The 24,347-nt window shown below is 35.5% G+C and overlaps 1 long non-coding RNA gene across 1 annotated transcript; it reads left to right on the top strand.

The window, feature by feature from the left end:
• Window positions 1–13,037: 13,037 nt before the first annotated feature.
• Window positions 13,038–19,545, top strand: LOC143250621 (uncharacterized). The gene is made up of 2 exons (XR_013028257.1): window positions 13,038–13,381; window positions 19,257–19,545. It is a non-coding gene; the product is annotated as an uncharacterized LOC143250621 (long non-coding RNA).
• The last annotated feature ends 4,802 nt before the right edge of the window (window positions 19,546–24,347 follow it).

Consider the following 24,347-nt stretch of genomic DNA (forward strand, 5'->3'; position numbering starts at 1 on the left):
AGGCCATGAAACTGAAAATGGGTTCTGAGGTACTTTTTGTTTTCCGCCTGCAGTAGGGGGAGTGTCGAAATGAGATGATTTTACCCCAGTGGTCCTTCTACATGTCTAACCCATTCATTTAATATATTTGCAGTTTTAATCAAGGGAGAGGCTTTGAAATTCTCGTTTATTCTGTTTCTATAATATAATTGGATTCGCCTAATTTAGAAAGAACAACAAGCACATTGTTTCCGGAACCTGGCTGCAAACATGTTTTATTTGTTATGCAGGTAATTTCTTTAAAGTAAGCTATTTTCTATTTCTATGACCTTCACTGTTCCGGTCCGTGCCTGAGTCATGCCCCTGGAGTGGGCAAAGATTAACCGAAAAGTTTCTAATTAAAAAAGGAATACACTCCACCAGTAGATCAATCATTAAGCGCACTACTGTGGTCAATAAATTAAAAATCATAAAATTCTGAATCTTTCATGGTAATCTTTATTTAAAAACAAATAGAAGGAATTTAATACGTGTACATGTTTCAACCTGTCGTACATGTACACTATTTACTCGTGGAAACGAGCGTGACTAGGAAATGTTATGGCATTGTAGCTACTGTACACCTACGCAATATATAAAGTTACTTTCAAATACTACAAATAAAATACAAGACCAAAATGCATAATTTCTACTCAAGTTTGGAGACGGAGATACCAAAAAGACTTGAGAGGTGATGTTGAAAAACCACCCACACTTTATTTCACTCATCCAATATCACATAATTCAGATTTGTAACTGGACCCATAAGAACAATACTAGAAAATGAGCTGAAGATGACAGCTACCCCTAGTTTATTAGGCCTAAACACAAATATCAAAAGGTCGTCTAGAATACAACTCGGAGAGATCCAGAGCTTTAGGTAACTATGTTTCTTGGGTATTTTTATTTATTTTCTTTAACTTTACAATGTTCTATATTTTTAAGTGATCTCCAAATGTTCGATGAGATTTTTTGTTATTCTCTTGCCCTTTAAAACCTAGTACAGCTAAATTGAAAATACTCAGTATCCATGTAATTACTCTATATTAATTGGTCTGATTAATAATATGGTTGACAGTCACTTCGATTGAAAAACTTAAATTTGAATGATCATTTTATACATATATATTTAACCTGATTCTTTACAAGAAATAAAAAGGTAGTGCTTGATGCTATAAATATGGCTACTAAGGTAGATATACAACCATTTATATAAATTCTTACCTTATCAATGTAGGTAAGACTATTATATTTGAATAACAAAATCAACGAGTACTGTGGTTACCACAGGTAAGCCGCTGTGGAACGATTTGTTTAGGGCCCGGCATGGCCAAGTGTGTTAAGGCTTTCGACTCGTAATCCGAGGGGCGCGGGTTCGAATCCTGCTCGCACAAAACATGTTCGCTCTCTCAGCCGTGGGGTGTTATTTGGAATTTCGCGAAAAGCTACACGAAGGCTATCTGCGCTAGCCGTTCCTAATTTAGCAGTGTAAAACAAGAGGGAAGGCAATTAGTCATCACCGCAAACTTTTGGGCTACTCTTTTACCAACGAATAGCGGGATTGACCGCACATTATAACGCCCCCACGGCTGAAAGGGCGATCATGTTTGGTGCGATCGGAATTTAAACCCGCAACCCTCAGATTACGAGTCGAACGCCTTAACCCACCTGGTCATGCCGGGCTCTGTGGAACGATATATACCAGAACTACAAGTTAAGATTGTTTGGCAGCGCCTAATTATGCTTTTGGAAAGAATATGAGACAGCATTCTGATGAAAAATAATCATATATTTGGACCTAAAAAACGTGTTCGAATCTAAGATTCGAATTTTTAAGACAGAAATAATCCTTTTTTCCAAAATGAGGATATCCCTCGCACTTAATAGCATTAAAAATATGGAAATGAATCAACTTGGGCTTCGAAACCATTGAAAGAGAGACCTTTACACTAGTCTCATAAAGTGTGGTGTCTTATAACAGGTGACCATGAAAAAACTGTCCAAGTACCCCAAGCAAGAGCACACAAAATACTGAAGAACTATCTTTGTCTGAAAATAAGGTTAATAGGATATGAGTTCATCCAGATAAAGCTTACAGTCATACCACGCATTGAACAGTCCAACTGGAGAACGAAAACAAATATCCATACTTGTTCATAAGAAGACATACTGCTTACAACTGACGCACTAAATATGGATTTCTTTGCACCTGAATTTTTGAAACGGAAAGAAAGGACTTCAAAATCATGTGTTATACTTTTATAAGTCATTACAAAATGTAGTGTTAGTTGTGGGCTTGTCAAAGTGAAACCCGAACTACGTCAGAAGAAAACATATTTTTTAAATATTCTTTTTTATATAATAAAATAATGATATTTTTCAAGCATATGTTCCTAATTCCACAATTTTCAGTCCTTTTAGTTTCACATTTTAACGCGACTGAAACAGGATAGTTTGGAGTAAACTTGAGCAGACTCCAAATTAGGTATAAAAAAAAAAACACTTCGAAAATTGAATGACTGATGTATATCAATAAAGTCCTTACTGAATGATAAAACTCTATACAAATAAAGTGATCTGTTTCAACAGCAATCAAAATATTACTCCATATGCATATATTGTCTTACTATATGACAGAAACATTAAAACAATACTTGTTAAATGCGCATGATTGAACAGCAAAGTCCTGTTTCTTTCAGTCAACAACGAAAATAAGAATGAACAAAGATGTCTAGTCACGTGATCTCGTTTACCCTATAGATCTCTATCTTACTGCAGACTAACGTTGCATTGACTGTTGTTTTCACAAAACAAAACAATGAGGAAGTAGTTTACAAATGACTTTTTGTACTTAGTGTTGCCAGACAAACAGAGTTCTCAATGATAGGCCCAGACACCAGTGAGTAACGTTATAGCTGGAACAGACCTTGTGTATATCACACAACCAGACACTAGTGGGTTACGTTATAGCTGAAACAAATCTCGTGTATACCACAAAAACCAGACACCAGTGGGTCACGTTTTAGCTCCAACAGACCTTGTGTATACCGCACAATCAAACATCACTAAATAACGTTATTGCTCGAGCAGACTTCCTGCATACTGCATAACCAGCTGGTGAGTTACGTTACAGTTCAGGTAAACCACACGCTCAGGCACAGGAAGTGACGTATAGTTCAGGCAGATTATGGATAACATACAGCCAGACATAAGTAACACACTTAGCCATTCAAATAGACCTGCGCATATCAACAACCAGAAACTGTTCGGTTATAGTGGTAACTCAGACGGTTACATAGTAGTGTAGTATTTTGAATATATCCTGAAAATATATTTATCCTTCTAGAAATTTCTAGTTGTTATCTATATTTCAGGTATACTTCTAAACTTTGATCTATAAAACTCCACAACTAACTGCTTTAAACCAGTACTTTAAGAATGTCACAGATTCTTCAAACCAGTACTTTAAGAATGTCACAGATTCTTCCATTTTTCGACTGTTTCTGCGTTCTCAATCGTTTGTTCAACCAAAGTAATTTGGAAGTGATGTTCTCAGGTTGTTGACCCGACCTTCTCATGGGAATACAGAAGGGTCATTTTGTGAAACCTGTGCGGTATTCCTTGACGCACAGAACCACTCTCCTGATCACCACATTATATAGAAGTTCAAGAACCTAATACACAGGAGTAACGGTTTGTCGCTGGTTAATAAATGATCACAATATTAGCCTGAGCACAGATAAAAACAAACATTTGATTAACAAGAATGCTCACAAAGACTGCATCAGACCGTGATAAGTCAAAAAAGAATATTGAATTATAGCTTAAAAAACATTTTATATTTATATGTAAAAGAAGAAGAAAAAAGAAAAACTGTATTAACGTATTGTGAAACTGTAATAAAATTTAGATAGAGACTGTATTACTCTCAGACTAGAAGTCAAAAATATGCATTGAAAATTAAAGATAGTCCATGCACAGTTGTGACAATTAATACAACAGTCAACGACGATGGCGTTTTTGTACTAGTTAGCCTTGGGCATTAAGAGCAGAAACAAATTTATTTCTTTGAAACGCCAAACTGCCCTCACAAACAACATTCTCTTTACACCTGACCAATCACACAAATCCGGAAGTCTTACATTCAAGGTAATGTTGGATACAATAAAATTACTTATTGAAACAGTAGATAACATCGACAACGGGGACTATCACATACGTTTAATTACCACAAGACTTAGATTGTATTTACTTGAATCTCAAATAAAACTAGGAAAGTTTAAAAGTTTTGTTACTTCAGGAAGTTTAACATTGTAAATGATTGTGTCTTAAAAATCACTCGTGAAAGGAGAACAAAAAACCCATCAAAGGCATTTTAAGAATCATAAGTTTAAGTCCTCTGCTTCCAACTTAGTAGGGCCCGGCATGGCCACGTGGGTTAAGGCGTTCGACTCGTAATCCGAGGGTCGCGGGTTCGAATCCCGGTCGCACCAAACATGCCCGCCCTTTCAGCCGTGGGAGCGTTATAATGTGACGGTCAATCCCACTATTCGTTGGTGAAAGAGTAGCCCAAATGTTGGCGGTGGGTGGTGATGACTAGCTGCCTTCCCTCTAGTCTTACACTGCTAAATTAGGGACGGCGAGCGCAGATAGCCCTCGTGTAGCTTTGCGCGAAATTAAAAAAAAACAAACCAACTAAGTATTATCATACAGTTCATTCGTTGTCGTTCCTTTACTTTCAACAATATAGGATTGGTGATTTGATAAAAATTCATGTCAGTGGGCTTCATATTGCAAAGATCAATGACAATAGTCTAGAACAGACAAAGCTTGAGGGAACTTCATTTACAGATAGGTTTTATCTGTTGATTGAGAATGACGGAAAACATATTGAATAACTTCTGTGAAACGCATTTCCCCTAAGGTAAGCAGATGTGAATATATAATATTTTTAAAAACTTAAATTACCTTTTTAATGACTTGTATATTACAGAAAAATAGTATATGAAAATTGCACGTGGATGTCTGTATGTCACAATCTCTTTTCTGATTGGCATACACGCATCTGTATGTACAAGTATTTCTGTCTCCTTTTTTGTAAGAAATCAGATTCATACTGGTTTTCGTCTTCAAAGAGTAGAGTGCAGCAAGTCCCGTTCTACAAAGTTAAGTATTTCTACTTTTGGTCCGGTATGGTTAGGTGGGTTAAGTAACTCGACTCGTAACTTGACGGTCGCGGGTTCGAATCCCCGTCGCACCAAACATCCTCGCCCTTTCAGCCGTAAGCGCGTAATAATGTGACGGTCAATCCCACTATTCGTTGGTAAAAGAGTAGCCCAAGAGTTGTCGGTGGGTGGTGATGACTAGCTGCTAAATTAGGTACGGCTAGCGCAGATAGCCCTCGTGTAGTTATGCGCGAAATTCTGAAACAAACAAACAATTTCTAATTTTGACCAGGTTGTACTTGAAACAGTTGAGTGCAATAAGTTCCGTTCTACAAAGTAAGTATTTGTCCTTGAAACAGTTGCGTGCAGCAAATGCTATTCTGCAAAGTTAAGTATCTGTACGGTTGACCAGGTTGTACTTGAAACAGCTGAGTGCAACAAATTCTTTCTACAAAGTTAAGTATCTGAACTGATGACCAGGTTGTACTTGAAACAGTTAAGTGAAACAAGTCCCGTTCTACAGAATTAAGTACCTGTAATGTTAACCAGTTTGTACTTGAAACAGTTAAGTTAAACAAGTCCCGTTCTACAGAGTTAAGTATCTGTACTGTTGACCACTTTGTACTTGAAACAGTTAAGTGAAAAAAGTCCCGTTCTACAGAATTAAGTATCTGTACTGTTGACCACTTTGTACTTGAAACAGTTAAGTGAAACAAGTCCCGTTCTACAGAATTAAGTACCTGTAATGTTAACCAGTTTGTACTTGAAACAGGTGAGTGCAACAAATTCTTTCTACAAAGTTAAGTATCTGAACTGTTGACCAGGTTGTACTTGAAACAGTTAAGTAAAACAAGTCCCGTTCTACAGAGTTAAGTATCTGTACTGTTGACCAGGTTGTAATTAAAATGGTTGAGTGCCACAAGTTCTGTTCTACAAAGTAAGTATTTGAACTGTTGACCAGGTTGTAATTGAAACAGTTAAGTGAAACAAGTCCCGTTCTACAGAGTTAAGTGTCTGTACTGTTGACAAGATTGTACTTTCTTTTCGTCTTCATGTTGTTTTTCTGACTGAAGTCAAACTTTCCAACTCAGTGTTGCTACATTAGGTCAAATTTCTCCTCTCTGTTTTTGATCGATACACTGGCTACCGATGAATTAAGTTATTTTACTGCTGTGGGGGGCGAGTTACCTGTTTGTATATTTCGAAATAAGAAAAAGAATGCCACTTTAATTCAGACATATTTCATGTGCACTTCATTGCCAGGAACGCTTTACAGTCCGTGTCCTTATGAAAAGCTATGTTATGCCAGTAGCTACACTGAGGGTAATTTTACATGTAATCGACTTTGTGATCATAGTATGGGTTGACACAGGCACACATAGGCAATATTCAATGAGAAAATTTTCTTCCAAAAATGAAGGAACTACTTAGAGGGCGTCCTCAGAAATTTTCAGAAAGAGGAGTTTTGTTTTTTTTTCAAATAATTAACACATGTAGAAGTAAGCAAGCCATGATTCTGTTGAAGTCCAATACATGATTCTAACAAGGTTCGTTTCAGATCGAAGAAGCGCATTAGCAAACAAAAGTTGTTGTGAATATTTATTATAATGCCACATTCGGCAGTTATTATAACAGTAGATGTAATTTTTGGAGACTGCGTGATTTTAGAGAAGTATCTACACTTGCATTAAATATCAATTTCCGATGAGTCTAAGATTAAGAAAAAATTGGTTTCTTTCAAATTTTGCGCAACGCAACACGAGAGCTATCTGCACGAGCTGTCCCCAGTGTAGCATTAAAAGACTAGAAGGAAGGCAGCTAGTCTTCACCACCCATTCTCAATTCTTAGGTTACTCTTGAACCAACTAATAATGGGATTAAATGTGACATTATAATACCTCCTACAGCTGAAAGGGCGAGCATGTTTGGGGTGAGGAGAATTCGAACCAGCATCCCTCAGATTGCGAGTCGAGCATCCAAACTACCTGTTCAGGCCGGACCGAGATTAATAGTTTCTACAGTAAACTCATAAGGTCTATTTAACAGTTTCACTAATATGTCAAAAATGATTTTACTACAAGGCAACGTTACCATCCGACATATACAAGTATCGAGATAAACTCGCTTTTAGAGTCCAAACTGAATAGTCTAGATTATTAACACAACGTTTTTATTACTAAAATGTATTTCTAAGTTTGAAATAACACGTCTTAATTTGAAATAACGTGTCATCTCTTTCAGAGTGTAATTCAGAAACAAGTTGGCATTAGATCCATATCAGAGTCGGTTCATTTTTCTTTTTTTTTTACAAAAAGATACCACCTAAACGGCTATCCATTTCATACTAAAACTGATTAATTAAAATGCGTCTGTGGTAATTATAAATCTGTTTAAAGTGCTCTTTCGGTAGAGTATTAAAACTAATTATTGTCATAGTGCTAAATGCCAAAAACAAACAAAAACGTTGAAATGTGAAAGCTACTTTAGGCCTAAATATTGACGAAACATCGTATTAACTGTCAGATGACTTTGTTCACTCATGATTTTCCTGTTCAGGCCATTCAGCATTTCAAACAGGATATACCACCTGTATGATTTCTTTTAAATATTTCGTACCTGCTTGTCATCGACTGTATAGAATTCGCAGCATATGAGGCCTAAGTTGGATCTTTGGAACATAACATACACACTTTTTTGAAATCCAACTTGAACATCGTTAAACTCTAACACAAAGATTCATTTCTCTACTCTGTCGTATATTTTTTTATGTGGTACTCCTCTTCATCTTATATTTTAACAAAAAAAAAAACTCTACTCCAAGGTGTATAAGAAACCAACAAGTCCATTTCGACTTTTAAAAAGCAACCATCTTTCTGTAAGTCATTTTTAAATAATTTATTAAGTCAATGAAGTTGTACATTTAAAATGAAAAAGCTTTAGGACGCCCGAATGATGTCACAATTTTGTGTTCTAAGTTCTCAGTACGAATTGGAAAAGAACTTTAGCTGGAATAGTTAGGCTTTACGTCACATCACCTTTCATTTATTTATTCTTTTCTCTTTTTTTTTCGTGTGAGTCAAGGACAGGTAAGAATCTCACGGTTACTGATAAGGGAACAAGTAAGTGGACAATTACTGATCGACAACGCTAGTTAAACCTTGACTTTCAGACACCAATTATCCCGTTAGGCTACTAGACTGTCGGGACAACTGGCTGACACTACAGCTGTAATGCAGTTTAGGTAAGTTCACAACAAAAAAGAAAAACGTAAATTTTTACACGGGTTTAATGGCTTTTCACTCTCTTTCTAAACAGCGTGTACCTATACAAGTTTCCTTATTTCTTTTCAGTTTCTTCATTAACTAAAACCCAAAATTGGACGATGTAGTGTTGAAGTTCTTGCTAGTCTGAGCCTTCTTTAGTTGATTTTAATATTATTATGCTTGTTTCTGATGTTTATATACATCTGCGTATATTGTTCTGGGAAGTTTACAACCTGTTTAACATTTAAATTCGTCCCCTGTAGCACAGCGGTATGTTAGTGGACTCGCTTCGCAATAAACCGGGTTTCGATACCCGTGGTGGGCTGAGCACAGATAGCCCATTGTGTGGCTTTGTGTTTACCTCTAAAAAAATTAAATTGAATTTACGAAAAAGCATGGACGGCTTCTTTCCTATTTAAAGTCGAAATAACATAAAATAATACCAAAACAAAAACAAATAGGATGGTACATCACTTGGAAAATGTAGCTTCAATACTTACTGGCCCAGCATGGCTAGGTGGTTAGGGCACTCGATTCGTAATTCGAGGGTCACGGGTTCAAATCCCCGTCACACCAAACATTCTCGCCCTTTCAACCGTGGGGACGTTATAATGTGACGGTCCATCTCACTATTCGTTGATAAAAGAGTAGCCTAAGAGTTGGCGGTGGGTGGTAATGACTAGTTGCTTTCCCTCTAGCTTTACACTGCTAAATTTGAGATGGTTAGCACAGATAGTCCTTGTGTAACTTTGCGCGAAATTCAATCCAAACCAAATATTAAATGTAAATCTGTAATACGGATTAGAATTTCGATTTATAGCCATTCTTCGCAACACATGTTCCGATCCCAAGATCTGTTTTCTACAGTAAAGATTTCACTTTTATTTGTCTGAAACAGCAGTTTTTGGAAATTTTGTATTTTGCTGTGTTTGGTAACCTTATACAATCTGAACATGCTGTCAGTAATGAGCATAGGGCTAGTTATCTTTCTATTCATTTATGGTATGCTTATTTTTACAGAGTCCGTAGTTTTGAACATAGTGTCAGTTATTTTTTTGTCCATTTATGGTATACTTATTTTTACAGAGTCCGTAGTTTTGAACACAGGGTTAGTTATCCTTTTGTCCATTTATGGTATATTTATTTTTGCAGAGTCCGTAGTTTCAGTAATTTACCCAATTGGTGATCAGATTACCTAGGGCGTAGAAGATTAAGGGCAATTATCCCCAGTAGCTAAGAGGTGAAAACTGAGCATTCCCAGCAGCATGTTTCCACAGTTTTGAAAGAAGGCCGACCGCTACTTCGTGTCAAACGCAGTAGCTCCTGCGTTATTGTCACATTTGTGTGGGACTTTTGTAAGGCGTCCCAACATCTTAGGTTTCAGAAACGAACCTCACATTAGATGGTTTTGAAATAATTTATTTTCCAAGTAACTATAGCCAATATTCGAATTTCTGAAAGGCATAAACTATGTTTTGGAGATTCACTTAGTTTTAGCATCCATTGGTGTATCAAAACTTGAAATTGTGTATTTACTGTTTATCACTGATGTATCAAAATTTGGAATAGCACATTTACAGCTTATCGCTAATGCATAAAAAATTAGAGTAATATATTTAGTGTTTATCATTGATCTATTCAATTTATCACTGATGTACGAAGAATTGGAGTAGTATACTTAGAGTTTAACACTGACATTTGTTGGAACAGCACATTTAGTTTATCATTGGTTAATATTTCTACCAATAACATTGATCCATGATCGTAAAAAATGTGTATACTCAGTTATAAATTTGATTCCCATAAGTGCTATTCACGTTACAGTAAAGTGTTGTTCATCATCAGTATGACAATATATCTATCTTGTCACAAACCACGTAGAGGTATGGGATAGTTGGCCAAGGGGTCCTAAAAATCGGCATTTTAAATTTTTGGCATTGAAATTAAGGGGAAAATATTTATAACATGAAGAAAGGTTTTCATAGGCAGACAATAAAATGTTTTACCTCAGGGCTTTGTATGACCTACTTACGCCAATACTTGTCATGCAGGACTAAATCTCCTTGAGAATCGCGATATTAATCTGTTATAACCTTATAGAGGAGGAACTATAAGTCTGATACGTCTTTGGATCAGAAGAATCGCGACAAGATCACATTGCTGATAACCACGGACTAAGAAGGAACTATGAGTTCGACACATCTTTGAGTTAACTGGATCACGAGTAGATCAATTTGTTGATAGCCACGAGAAGAATGGACTGTACGTCTAACATCTAGCACATCTTTGGCTGAGAAGTATCACAACAAAATTAATCTGTTTATAGCCGCGGGTTAAAAATGGACTATATGTTTAACATGTCTTTGGATCAGTAGGACCACAAGAACATAAATAACTTTATAGCTAAGAGATAGGAAAGGACTGTAAGTTTGACACGGTGTTGGATGAGCAGGATCACAAGATCAATCTTTTTTATAGCCACGGACTAAGAAGGAACAGTGAGTCTAACACGTCTTTGAGCCAGAGGGATCACAAAATGATCATTCTGTTTATAGTCACGGGCTAAGAAGGAACAACGCGTCTAAAACATCTTTGAACCAAAGAAATCACAAAATGATCAGTCTCTTTACAGCTCCTGGTTGAAAACGAACTATACGTTTAACATGTTTTTAAATCAGCAGAATCTAAGAAAATTAGTCTATTTGTCTATAGCCACAGACGAAGGAGCCACTATAAGACTGACATGGCTTGTGATCCAGCAAGGTTAGTCACTTTATCTTAACCATCCAGTTTATTCTGAATCTTGGACAGTGGTTACGAATCCCTTCTTTAGTTGGTAAACGTGGACAACAAAAGCTTCTGAGGGAATCACAATGAAAGACCAGGTAAAAGTAGGTTAGGAACTTTTTTTTTTTACAGGTAATCTGTGAGAATTGGTTGCCGAACAAAGAATTGGTGGAACATACTAAAGATGACAAGCTGGTGATCCTACATGGCCTTCGGTTTTTGATAATTTTCAAGTAGATGTGTTTTATTATATAAGTCTTAGTATCTCAGACGCCCTCGAAGCCTTTAATTTACCCTAACTGTAAAGTATAGGGCTGGTACCAAATAAATGTAGGTATGAACGTATGGTGGTGGGATAGCCATTAGATCTACAGCTTTGCTAGTTGGTTTAGTACACATTTATATAAAAAAAAACGACCTAGAAGGTGTTGTAAGGTGACTTTGAAACCATATTTGCTTATCATGTTATGTTATTAGGAAATGCAGTTAAAAGCGTGAGTTTGATGCAAAAGCTCATTTGTTTCATGTGTTTGTCACCTGATCAGGAGTCTGTTACTGGAATGGTGTGTTGAGCATTTGAAGTCACGTGCTTTGATAACACCAAATTCTCAATATGAAATATACTTATTTCAAGATCAGTTTGCATCGCTACTTATGTTCTTTTTTAATGTTTCGTATGTATTATGAAACATCTATACAAATTGGCGAAGCTGTAAGTTGTATAGCTGTCTTGTGAGTATCATCACAAGAAACTAGTAAGGTACATATAGGTACACTGTACTGACAGTTCTACTACTGCTAGCTGTAAGTTAGTTAAAGCTAATCTAAACAAGGCTTCAGTTGTTATACAAGTTAACAGAAGCTCGACGTGTTTCGTGTATTATATAAAAACAAGTTCATAATGTTATTAATTACAGTGTACAAATCCCGCTAATAATACTACGGTGTAATATCAATCAAGTGCATTCAAACTTTTGATAGATTTTATAATATCTATGCATATAAAATGACTGTTTATTTTAATGATGTCATGTACATATGTAAGTATAATGGGTATAGTAAAATATACATTCAAAAAGCCTTAACACGTCGTGCAGATGTAAAAAAAATATTTTATTACGTCCACAGTTTCCTAGTTAGCGTACTTTGAGATGAATTGTTATAAAAAGATATTAAAAGGAAATTGAAAAATTTGTTTAGAATTTCGATTTAAGCAGAGAAGTTGTCCAATATAATAAAATGACGTCACAAGAGAAGTTGTCCAATATAATAAAATGACGTCACAAGAAAAGTTGTCCAATATTATAAAACGACATCACAAAAGAAGTTATCCAATATGATAAAACAGCATCACAAGAGAAGTTATTCAATATGATAAAACAACATCACAAGAGGAATTGACCGATATTATAAAATAACATCGTAAGAGAAATTATCCAATATGATAAAAAACAACACAAGAGAAGCTATCCACTATTATACAACAACATCACAAGAGTTGTTCAATATGACATGACAATATTACAATAGGATCTATCCAGTACGATGTAAAATCAACATCAGAAGGAATAATGAATAAAAATATGAACATTTTATGTAAACGTATAGATAGTCTTAGATCCATTGATAAACGTGTAACAATTCACTAATGGTAGAATATCTTCATTAATGTGATACTGTATATACAGACACAGCAATGCACCATTTGTCAAAGAGTCACTTAAAACGCTGACTGAAACTGCAGTATACAATCATTTCATAATAATTTGTATGCTACTATGAACGTAAGTACATACATGTACTCTATATGGAATAGTTTTAACCTTTATAATATTAGGTTCAGAACTTCTTGAGTGCGTATGAGACAAGACTTGATCAACAGAATCAGCTCAGCAAATCGTGACGGTTGAATCAAACGTGACACGATATGAACCTAGTCTCGTCAGGGGTCAGGCCAAACAAAGACATGAACGTTCCATTGCTGTGTTGGTGAGGCTTACGTGCGGATTGACTCTTGTGTGATTTGAGGGTTTGCACAAACATGTTGATGTTTGTTTAGAACAGTGGATGTAATGTGCGTACTGCATATGAACATCAAGCACGACGATTACTTTAAATGGGAACCTGGACATGATTTGAACTTAAAAGGTATTAACACGCATTCACCATATTCAAAAAATATATATACGCTACCATTGTTGAAGAGTGGGCGCATGACCATAATGTTTTTCTTTGTAGCTGTAAGACCACAATGATAATGCCATGCACACAACAATGCATGTTATTGTTGCTCCTGCATGACCATTACATTGTTTTTTGATGATAACGCAAAATATTTGAGCTTCAGAAAATTTACCATAAAAATCAATTTCATTGCTTCGTATCACCAATATGTAAATACAGTTTGTTTTTTTTGTGAATCCACTTTTTTCCTACAACTCCCTCTAACAGTCTTTACTGGTAAGATTTCAGGATTCAACTTGAAATTGAAAATTTCAGTTCACGATAAGACTCAAACAAAGCAACGACAAAAATCTTTGGTTATATTTTATCGTGCTAGTGGTAGATGTCGCTGAAATAAGAAGTGTGTTTTTATGTTTTATTTCTCATTTTAAAACCTGAGATAAATAATTGACCATAATAGGAGGTACTAGAGGACCGTTTTAAAGTGATTATGCCAAACGTGTTAGTAAGTCTAGTCGTTTTACATATGTTTGTAAGTAACTTATGCTTATCGTGAGTACTGCTACAAAAACACCAGAAAAAATACAAATCAAACCTCTGCTAGCTCTTCCAAATTTTTTTGTTTAGAATTTAGCATAAAGCTACACAATGGTCTATTTGCATTCTGCTCACCACGGGTATCGAAATCCGGTTTCTAACGTTGTAAATTCGCAGAAAACTTGTTTGTCCTTTAAGGCAATCAAATCAGAGATAAAAAAGTGTTTTACTTCAAAATCATGGTATTTTATATTTAAAAATGCGTCACGAAAGCTTTCAAAACATGCTGTTTGTTTCTTAAATTCACAGCTGAGATTTAGATATCATTTCTAAATTATGTGTTTTTTAAGAAAAAAGTTGCATTATTTTTTAAAGATAATGGTATATCAGAACTCATAGCTAGTCCAATTTTCCACCGAGAACTTGAGTTTTTCGTTGCTAAAACTATTTTTTTAAAAACGATAAACTGTTAGCTTACGAAACTTTATCGGGGTCATACGTCACTTTGTATAGTTCCTCAGTAGTACAGCGGGTATGTCTCCAGACTCCCTCTCCTAGAAACCGGGTTTCAATATCCGTTGTGTAAGTTTGTATTTAATTCTAAACTAAACACTTTCTATCTAAGATTACTGCATCAGATATTTAGTGTCAGTAAATGGAATTTCTCAGAATTAACGTTGAATCGAACTTTGTTTTTATTTTCCAGCTTTTAGAACAAGAAAAATGACTTTCACAATAAATGCAACGAAGTTTATTTTAGACAAGTAAAGTACAAGCTTAGAAAGTAATGCAATAAATGAGGGGGAAGGGTCCCGTTTAACTATTTTGAGTCTTAGCACATGAACCGTTCGTGTGTTATAACAAAGTACTCTAGCTAAAATCAACATCACACGCCCTCCAGTGGTTCAGCGGTATGTCTGCTGACTTACAACGCTAAAAACCGGGTTTCAATACCTTTGGTGGGCAGAGCACAGATAGCCCATTATGTAGCTTTGTGCTTAATTCAAAACAACAACTGCATTACACGTCAATTTAGTTTTATATCAACTGCACGTATGACATTTCCGACCTCTTGTTTTAGTTGAGCCTTCATTCGCAGCATTAGTTTCAATAATAAAAACTATTTTCGCAATAACCTTTAAAATAGTTTATGCACATTTATTAAACATGTTTTCACTTTTGTAATATATTTTTTAGCAACTGTCAGATATTCTAAAGCATTTATGAAAGGGGGGTAAACATTCCTTCAACTCATACGCTATTGCTGATGCTTTTATTTATATTGGTAATATTCTGCATCGTAGACGGATAACATTTCACTTCTCATGTCTGTCGCACGCTCTCCAGGTGAGTTAAGGTCAGTTTTCTTATAGTCCAGAGCAGCCAAGCGTGTGGAAGAAACGACTATAATTGTTTACATTCTTGAATATTCTAGTGCCAGCGAATTTAGATACCGAGTTTGACCACGATTTATATGAGTAAAGATACACACTTGCTGAAAGATTTACACGAACCTGTGGCTTTTTTAAACGCCATGTGATAACAAACATCACAGTAAAAAGAGTAAAAACTTTTTCCTTTGCATACACACACAGATTTTTTTACATAACAAATCTATTAAAGAGTAAGCCAGACAAACGCTTTTTTTTTTTAAGAAGACAAAATATTGTTTGTTTGTTTTGTCGAATTTTGCACTAAGTTACTACTGGAGGACTATTTGCGCTAGTCTTCCGTATTGTTGAAGTAATAGGGTAAAATGAAGGCAGTTGATCAACAACACCCACAGTCATACTATAACACACCCATTATTGAAGAGGTGAGTGTATTCGGCGACGATTTTCGATCCTGCGATCCTCAGATTGTGAATCGGACATCAAAAATATCAATCCATATCAATCCATATATTGTCGGTTATTCCTTGGTCCAAGAAAATGAAGCGTTAAATCAGTGAAGATAGTTTTCCGATAAACAGATCTTATGATTAGGTTTCAAGATGATTTTGTCAATTTCTTAAAATTTCATTTTATAGTGTATTGCCGAGTTTTTATATCTAATTGTTAGTCTCCTGTTTGGTGCGGTAAAATTATTTAGTATTTGTTGAGAAACATCTTAAAGCTTCTAGTCTGTTTGAGCTAACGTTTCGATTTCCAAGCATGAGCAAATATTCGTGTACATCAAGTTCTGATTAGTACATGCTTCGCTGACATATCTTAAGTCGTGACCAAATAATTTTCATTTAAATAGCACGTAAATACACTGTACTGTGTGAAATAGTTTATAACACAGTTAAAACCCACTATTACAGAAGTTATGTTGAAAAGGGAGTATGAAAATGACGAAACTTGTCGCTCTGTAATCGTGGATTGTAAACTTGTCGCTCTGTAATCGTGGATTGTAACTTTATTATAACTTTTTATTTACCTGATACATTTTAAAATAAGAGCAAATCGCCCCCACGGTGGAGGAGGACACAGAGGTTTGAACAAAATAATTTCTTAGCAGCGTTGCAGGAGGTAGGATGCGAACTAACCTTCTTTTGGAACACAAATAAACATGAAGCCACCACATATATTCGCATACTAATAGCACAAACACACCTCTTACAGATGTACTGAAGATCGAATTTCTTAATATAATGAGAACAGCCAAGCGTTAAACCATTCTGTAAAATCACAGAAAACCAGTATCATTAGCACAACCATGGCGTATTAAAAGTTACTGAACAATTTCTTAATATAACATCAATGGTTAAGCCTCTAGCAGTCTTTAAAATTACGTTCCGGCAAGATAAATCTTTTGTATTTTAATTCACACTGAACAATTTAATACGCTTCAGAATACTGTAGTTACGTGTTCACACTCACATACCTCTAGCCAGTTGTACACAGTACGATACGGTTGTTAAACTGAAAATGCAAAATAATTATTGAGATAGGGACTTACATACGTATGATTGTACGTAGACGTAAGCTTGAATTAAATAATAATTTTGTAAGAATGATTATTTAAGATTTACTTGCTCATCAATTAGTTCGCGTTATAACACATGCAGTTTTACATGTGTATGTTTGCTTATATATATATTCATTTCTGAAAGAAATGTATTATATATAGAAACGAAACTTCCACTAAAACAATCCTGGTGACGTCCATATTTCACGATGTGTTTATGTAATAAACACTTGATAAACTGTGAGGCATGCTAAACATACAAACTAAAACCGTGCAGCAGTGTCGAATAACCAGTTTAAAGCAGCAGTGTCGAATAACCACTAATCTTGTTAGTACAAGTGCTAACTTTGCTTTAGTGGCAATTTTTTCCACTTGCATGTACAGCATTCAAAATAACTGACACTAAAAGTAAGTGTTACATCACCTGAGATATAGGGTTAACCCACAAGCAGTTCCTAATAAGGCATTTTTTAAATAATTCACAACAGACAACATAATATTTAGTTATGCTTCCATTTATAGTATGTTTTATCATTTAAAGAGATTTTTAAAACTGTCCAACTTGGTTCATTAGATTTTAACATCCTTTAAATTTGTGGATAAGAAATGGAATCAAATTGTACGTGTTGTTCTACTAAAAACAAAACACAACAAAACGATAGTTCTCATAGGTGGAAATACTTGCTTTTAGTCGATCGTAGAGAAGATAGATAAAACCTGATGGAACTTTTTGACATGCACTATTAAAAGCCAGTATTTTCCGTCGTAAACTTGTCTTCGCATAACTTTAACCTTATTCATAACAAACAGCTGTTATAAAGAGGACAGTGCCTCAACTTACGACCGGTGTCATTTAGGTTCAAAGATACGAGCAAGTTTTTAGTTTATTTGTTCTTATACATCATTAACTCGTGCTTTTGTGGTTGTCTCAGATGCTGAGAACTTTGAAAACAGTCGGTTTCCAGGTATATTATTAGACAGACAATGTTAGCAGGGTATAAAAACCAAATCCTACGTTGAACTGATACTTTACGTTGGGAAGACGGGTTTACAATTAGGTATAATTTTCAATCTTGCAAATAAATTGCGGGTACTCATGAAATAATGTGTTGAATACTAATAAGTATTTAAAACACATGACGTAATAAATGTTTTAAATTCCAGCATCTTCATTATTGAAATTTTGTCGGTCACACAAATCAGAGATTCCATTTTTTTTTCTGCACAAAATAAAGAGTTACTGCGCTGAGATTGTGCTATTTTTCTTGCAATTCTTTATAAGATGGCCCAGGATGGCCAAGTGGTTTAAGGCACTCGACTCACAATCGAAGGTCGCGTGTTCGAATCCCCGTTACACCAAACATACTAGCCCTTTTATTCATGGGTGCTTTATAATGTGACGGCCAATTCCACAGTTCATTGGTAAAAAAGAGTAGCCCAAGAATTGGAGATGGACCGTGATGACTAGTTGCCTTCCCTCCAGTCTTACACGTTTAACACAGATAACCCTCTACGCGAAATTCAAAACAAACCAGACCAATTTTTCTTCATTAAAAGCAACAGAAATAAGAGGGACTTTGTCATTGAAATTTCTCGTTGTTTGTTAGAAGTAAATGGTTTATTAAAATCAGTTTTATAGTATTATGTAATGAAAGCATATTTCTAGTTCGCTTTAAATACAAACATGTAGACCCGACATGGCGAGGTGGTTACGGTGTTATGTGGGGGCGTTATTATATTAAGGTCAGTACCACTATTCGTTGGTAAAAAAGTAACCCAAGAGTTTGTGGCGGGTGGTGATGACTAGCTGCCTTCCCTCTAGTCTTACACTGCTAAATCAGGGACAGCTAGCACAGATAGCCCTCAAGTATCTTTGCGCGAAATTCAAAATAAGTCAAGCTTTATAAGGTCGAAAAATATAACTTATTTATTTTGTTATTTTTTAACTCCTTATCCATTGGCCATGAAGAGAAACAACTGCTTTTGACCTTTGGGGCCTGAAAAATACTTAACCAAAATGTCTATCAAGAATCGATGAGTCTTATTAGTTTTAGTTTTATAAAAAACAGTCAAATATTTTGTACTTTACTGTATTTACTTTTCTACACGGTAACATAAAAACTTCCCACTATGTTTATTAAGCATATTGTATTATAATAAATAAATTAAATGTATTTTTCATTATGTTAACTGTTTCAAGTCCTTGAAGTGTTTGTGTGACTTCTTAAAAACAGTAAATCGTAAATTTGGCAGAATAGTTGTTTATTAAACTTCGCGTTTTTAACAGTGGTTTAAATGTATTGAAAAATAGAAATAATAAAACATGTAAATGTACTAATCCTATTTTCAGTGAAGAAACATTATGAAGGTTATGAAGAGGGCGCTGTTAAAGGACAAGGATATTCCATCCATCACAGTTTATGTCACGAGACTAACCTCTCCGAGTCATTGTTGTGCCCACATCCTTTAAAAGTTCAACCAAATACAAGGAAGCTGTAAAAAAGTCGTTTGTTGTTTGTATCAGTTAAAAACATTATAGCCAGATACAAGAGCCGAATAGCATTTGTAGAGAAAAAACAAATAGAAAAAGAGAACGAGCAAGGAAGCGTTTTTCGAATTAAAATTTTAAAAAATTTCAATGTTTATGTGGAGATACAATTTGTTCACGTGATCCAATAACGATCTATGTATATATATATTTACAACTATAAGAAAACAAATGTAAATAATCGGTATAATGGCTGGTATCAAACCCCAAAAACCCCAGTTTTGACATCACACACATATTGAGTTCTAAGAAGGTACTAATTATATTATCATTTAGAAAAACGAATGGTTGGCAGGAATAAATTATATTTGACTTCTAGATTTGGGTTTGTTTGTTTGTTTTGAATTTCGCGCAAAGCTACACGAGAGCTATCTGCGCTAGCCGTCCCTAATTTAGCAGTGTAAGACTAGAGGGAAGGTAACTAGTCATCACCACCCACTGCCAACTCTTGAGCTACTCTTTTACCAACGAATAATAGGATTGACCGTCAAATTATAGCGTCCCCACGACCTAAAGGGCGAGCATGTTTGGTGTGACGGTGATTCCAACCCGCGACACTCGGATTACGATTCGAATGCCTTATCCGCCTGGTCATGCCGGTCTCTTAACTTCTAGGAGATTGATGGATTGATAATGTACAAATCTTATTGCTTTTTACATAAACGTCTGCTCGGACTTTTTGGCAGTTGACAAAAGACACTAAACTTGTGGATCCCTAAAAAGGTTTTTCTATAAAGTTTTATCTCTTTCCAAAGAACACTTAATACTGAAGCTCTTACACTTTACAAAACGGTATTTCTCCCTACACTATTGGCACTTTATAAAAGACGCTTCTTCTTAAATCTATGGCATTTTACAAAGAAAATGTTTTGGTCCCATAAAAAAAGTTTTTTTTGCTTGTTTTTTACCTTTTTCACAAAAAATACGCCTGCAAGTTTTTAGACAATCTTCCCTAATATTCTGACACTTCTCCCACTCTTTAGCAGTTAATTTCTATCTTTCACTCTTCTGCGTTGTCGGAACTTCTTAGGCACCATAATTCATGTTTTTACATTACCATTGACTAAATCTTCGAATTGGTACCCTGTTCTTTGCACTGAAAACGACTTTGATAGTTTGCATTATGTATGTCAAATGAAGATGCTTTGTTTTCATTTGTACATTTGTGTATATACACACATACAGCGTACCCGGAAGTTTATAACCATAGATGATATGCAGCTTTTTAAATTTAAGATACGTGACTGGTTTTGGCGCTGTCAAAGCATGAGAAGGTCAGGTTAAAAGTTAATACTGTTGTGTGGCAGACGAGGTTGGTCTCAGCGGAAGATTGCTGCCAAATAATGTAATGCATCCATTTAGACAGAGCGAAAAACATCACTTACAGTACTGATGGAAACACTATTAGTAACATCCATTTAGACAGAGCGAAAAACATCACTTACAGTACTGATGGAAACACTATTAGTAACATCCATTTAGACAGAGCGAAAAACATCACTTACAGTACTGATGGAAAAACTATTAGTAACATCCATTTAGACAGAGCGAAAAACATCACTTACAGTACTGATGGAAAAACTACTAGTAACATCCATTTAGACAGAGCGAAAAACATCACTTACAGTACTGATGGAAAAACTACTAGTAACATCCATTTAGACAGAGCGAAAACCATCACTTACAGTACTGATGGAAAAACTATTAGTAACATCCATTTAGACAGAGCGAAAAACATCACTTACAGTACTGATGGAAAAACTATTAGTAACATCCATTTAGACAGAGCGAAAAACATCACTTACAGTACTGATGGAAAAACTACTAGTAACATCCATTTAGACAGAGCGAAAAACATCACTTACAGTACTGATGGAAAACTACTAGTAACATCCATTTAGACAGAGCGAAAAACATCACTTACAGTACTGATGGAAAAACTACTAGTAACATCCATTTAGACAGAGCTAAAAACATCACTTACAGTACTGATGGAAAAACTACTAGTAACATGAACCATTGACACGAATATGGTTTGCAGTGTTCAAAAAGAAGTGGAATATTTACTCAAAACTTGTTTCGAATTACCAGGACAAAATATGTTACATATTTTGTAAAACTCGTTGAAGTGCCTATGGTTCCAGACTTTTCGGACACCCTGTATGTGGTATAAAATCTTAACAAAATATATTATAATAATTTTTAAAGCTTTAATTCTAATTGGGGTAAAAAACTTCTCAATTGCTCCAATTCAAATATATACATATATGTCAGTGTCTTTGCTGACATAATTTTAATAATATTGTGTTATTAGTTTTATTGTAAAGAAAAGGATTATGCGGATATTACAATAATGATTCAGGTTTTGAGTCTTTCGCCGAAGGATTGTATTGAAAAAAAAAAAAAAAGGTAGGGAAATGCTCACTTCACTATGATTTATTGATTTATGCATGGTGGTCAGAAGGACTTCAGATGAATAGTGAATCTTATGTAAAAGTCTGAACCTACGTGTGGTAGAGGAAGATGTGAACACTGACTACGACTGGTAATTGTCTTGAGAGGCCCGGCATGGCCAAGCGTGTTAAGGCGTTTGACTCGTAATCCGAGGGTCGCGGGTTCGAATCCCGGTCGCCCAAACATGTCAGCCCTTTCAGCCCTGGGGCGTTACAATGTGACGGTCAATTCTACTATTCCTTGGTAAAAAGAGTAGCCCAAGAGGTGGCGGTGGGTGGTGATGACTAGCTGCCTTCCCTCTAGTCTTACACTGCTAAATTAGGGACGTTTACCGCAGATAGCCCTCGAGTAGCTTTGCGCGAAATTTAAAAACAAAAAACAAACAAACAATTGTTTGGGGGTATTGTACCTATGAAATAAGAAAAGAGAGTTACAAACAACTAGAAGACCATGGGAACAGACGTCTGCTTGTGAAGGGAAAATTTGACGATTGTTGGTAAGAATGTATATGTGAACGCTGTCTTACAGGGCTTTAGAAATCTGGAAATCAGAAATAATCTTCTCCAACAACTTCTTATGAGACATGTAGTTGGGACGCTAGTAGTCCTTGTACAGCTTCAATTGCTTCCCTCTTTCTTATTATCCTTCTTCTTCCCGCCTTCCTCGTGAAATGTGACAGTCTGAAGTTCGCTGAATCTGCGGGAAGTTTCGAGTCCGCCGGAGGCTCTGGCTACTACAAAAACATGTGGACAATAGTTGACTGGTCGATAGGGTCCTAGGGGTAGGGAGAATAATAAAACTTCCCCGTCGTACAAACAACCTACCAGAATAAAACTATCAGAGATCGAGGCTTAGTTCACACGAACCGGTGTTCTCTTAAATTTCGCGAACAAGTAAAAATAAGTCTCATGAAGGGTTTATTTATCACGTTCTGTAGTTCGTCTAACTTCTAATACAGGTGTAATAACGCAACATTGTTGAAGCTATTGTACTTAATGTTTTGTTGTACATAAAAAAGCGTGACGCAGTACATTGATTATAAATATTATGTTATAAAGATGTTACCTAAGATACATTGCTAACCGCAAAAACAGAACATTTCTTACATAAATTCATTTGATATCGTACTAATGCTATGAATACCACTGTTGTTCGTAGAAAGTATTTGTAGGTATTGTAAATTAACTTCTAGATATCATTTTAAAAAAGATATCACTGCTTTTACATAAAAATATCTCACATTTAGTACCTACGTTAGAAAATAAAAGATTGTCATAATGGTTATACAGAATATATTTTTTGCATGATTTAAATATCTATTCTTGGTAAGGTTTTAAGAACACTTGAATCACGAGGGTCGCGGGTTCGAATCTCCGTCACACCAAACATACTCGTCCTTCCAGCCGTTGGTGCATTATAATGTGACGGTCAATCCTGCTATTCGTTGGTAAAAGAGTAGCCCAAGAGTTGGCGGTGGGTGGTGATGACTAGCTGCCTTCCCTCTAGTCTACACTGTTAAATTATCGATGGCTAGCGCGTATAGCCTTCGTGTAGCTTTGCGCGAAATACAGAAACAAACAAATAAACTTCACTTGACGGGAATGCTAGCTAGCTCTATTCTTTGTTCGGCCTAACGCGGTTTATAAGCTCACTTTTTACCGACGAATATATCTAATGCCTTCCTAGAAATACTAACGTCCGATGTTAATTCACTGATGTTTGTGATGTTCGAAATCTTTAAACGCTCCTGGTTAAATATCTGTACTTTTTCCGTTTGATAAGCATTTGTTTGAATTATAGTTTTAGCTTTAGAGGCTTATAGTGTACTAACTGTAGCGACTAAACAATATTCTGTATTGTCTTCGCGTGTTACGATACCTCGCTTTTATATTCATCAGTCGAAGTTCTCGAAAATTCAGCTGGCTCAACCATAGCTTATGTTTTCGTAAAACATGCATTGTTGATTCACTCGACAATCTTTTACAGATTTAGAGAATAGGCGGGACTTGCGCAATTCATATTTAACAATATACGTTACATGCATTAAAACGAAACATAGATATTAAAGTTATGTTAAATCCGTTACACAGTGTCAAACATGAGTACGTGACACTTCGTTTTTCAAACTGGAAAGTGTATTTGTTGGATACTAGTGATGTCATAGTCAGCAACAGATTTTCGCAGAAAATATCCATGGTGTAACGCTTTAAGCTGAACTTGAAAACTGCAATCATATAATTTTAAAATCACACTGGTAATGTGTTGTAAATATTGAATAATTTAAAACACCGACGAAATATTCAAACTGATCATTTTTAACTTATCTAAAATGCTACTTCAAGGAGGATAAAAAAAATACAAGGCAATGTAATCACCTGTTGGCTCAGGAGCATATCTGAAGACATATAACGCTAAAAACAGGGTTTCAATACTCGAGGT

Source organism: Tachypleus tridentatus, chromosome 1 (assembly GCF_004210375.1).
Source record: "Tachypleus tridentatus isolate NWPU-2018 chromosome 1, ASM421037v1, whole genome shotgun sequence".
Taxonomy (NCBI): domain Eukaryota; kingdom Metazoa; phylum Arthropoda; class Merostomata; order Xiphosura; family Limulidae; genus Tachypleus; species Tachypleus tridentatus.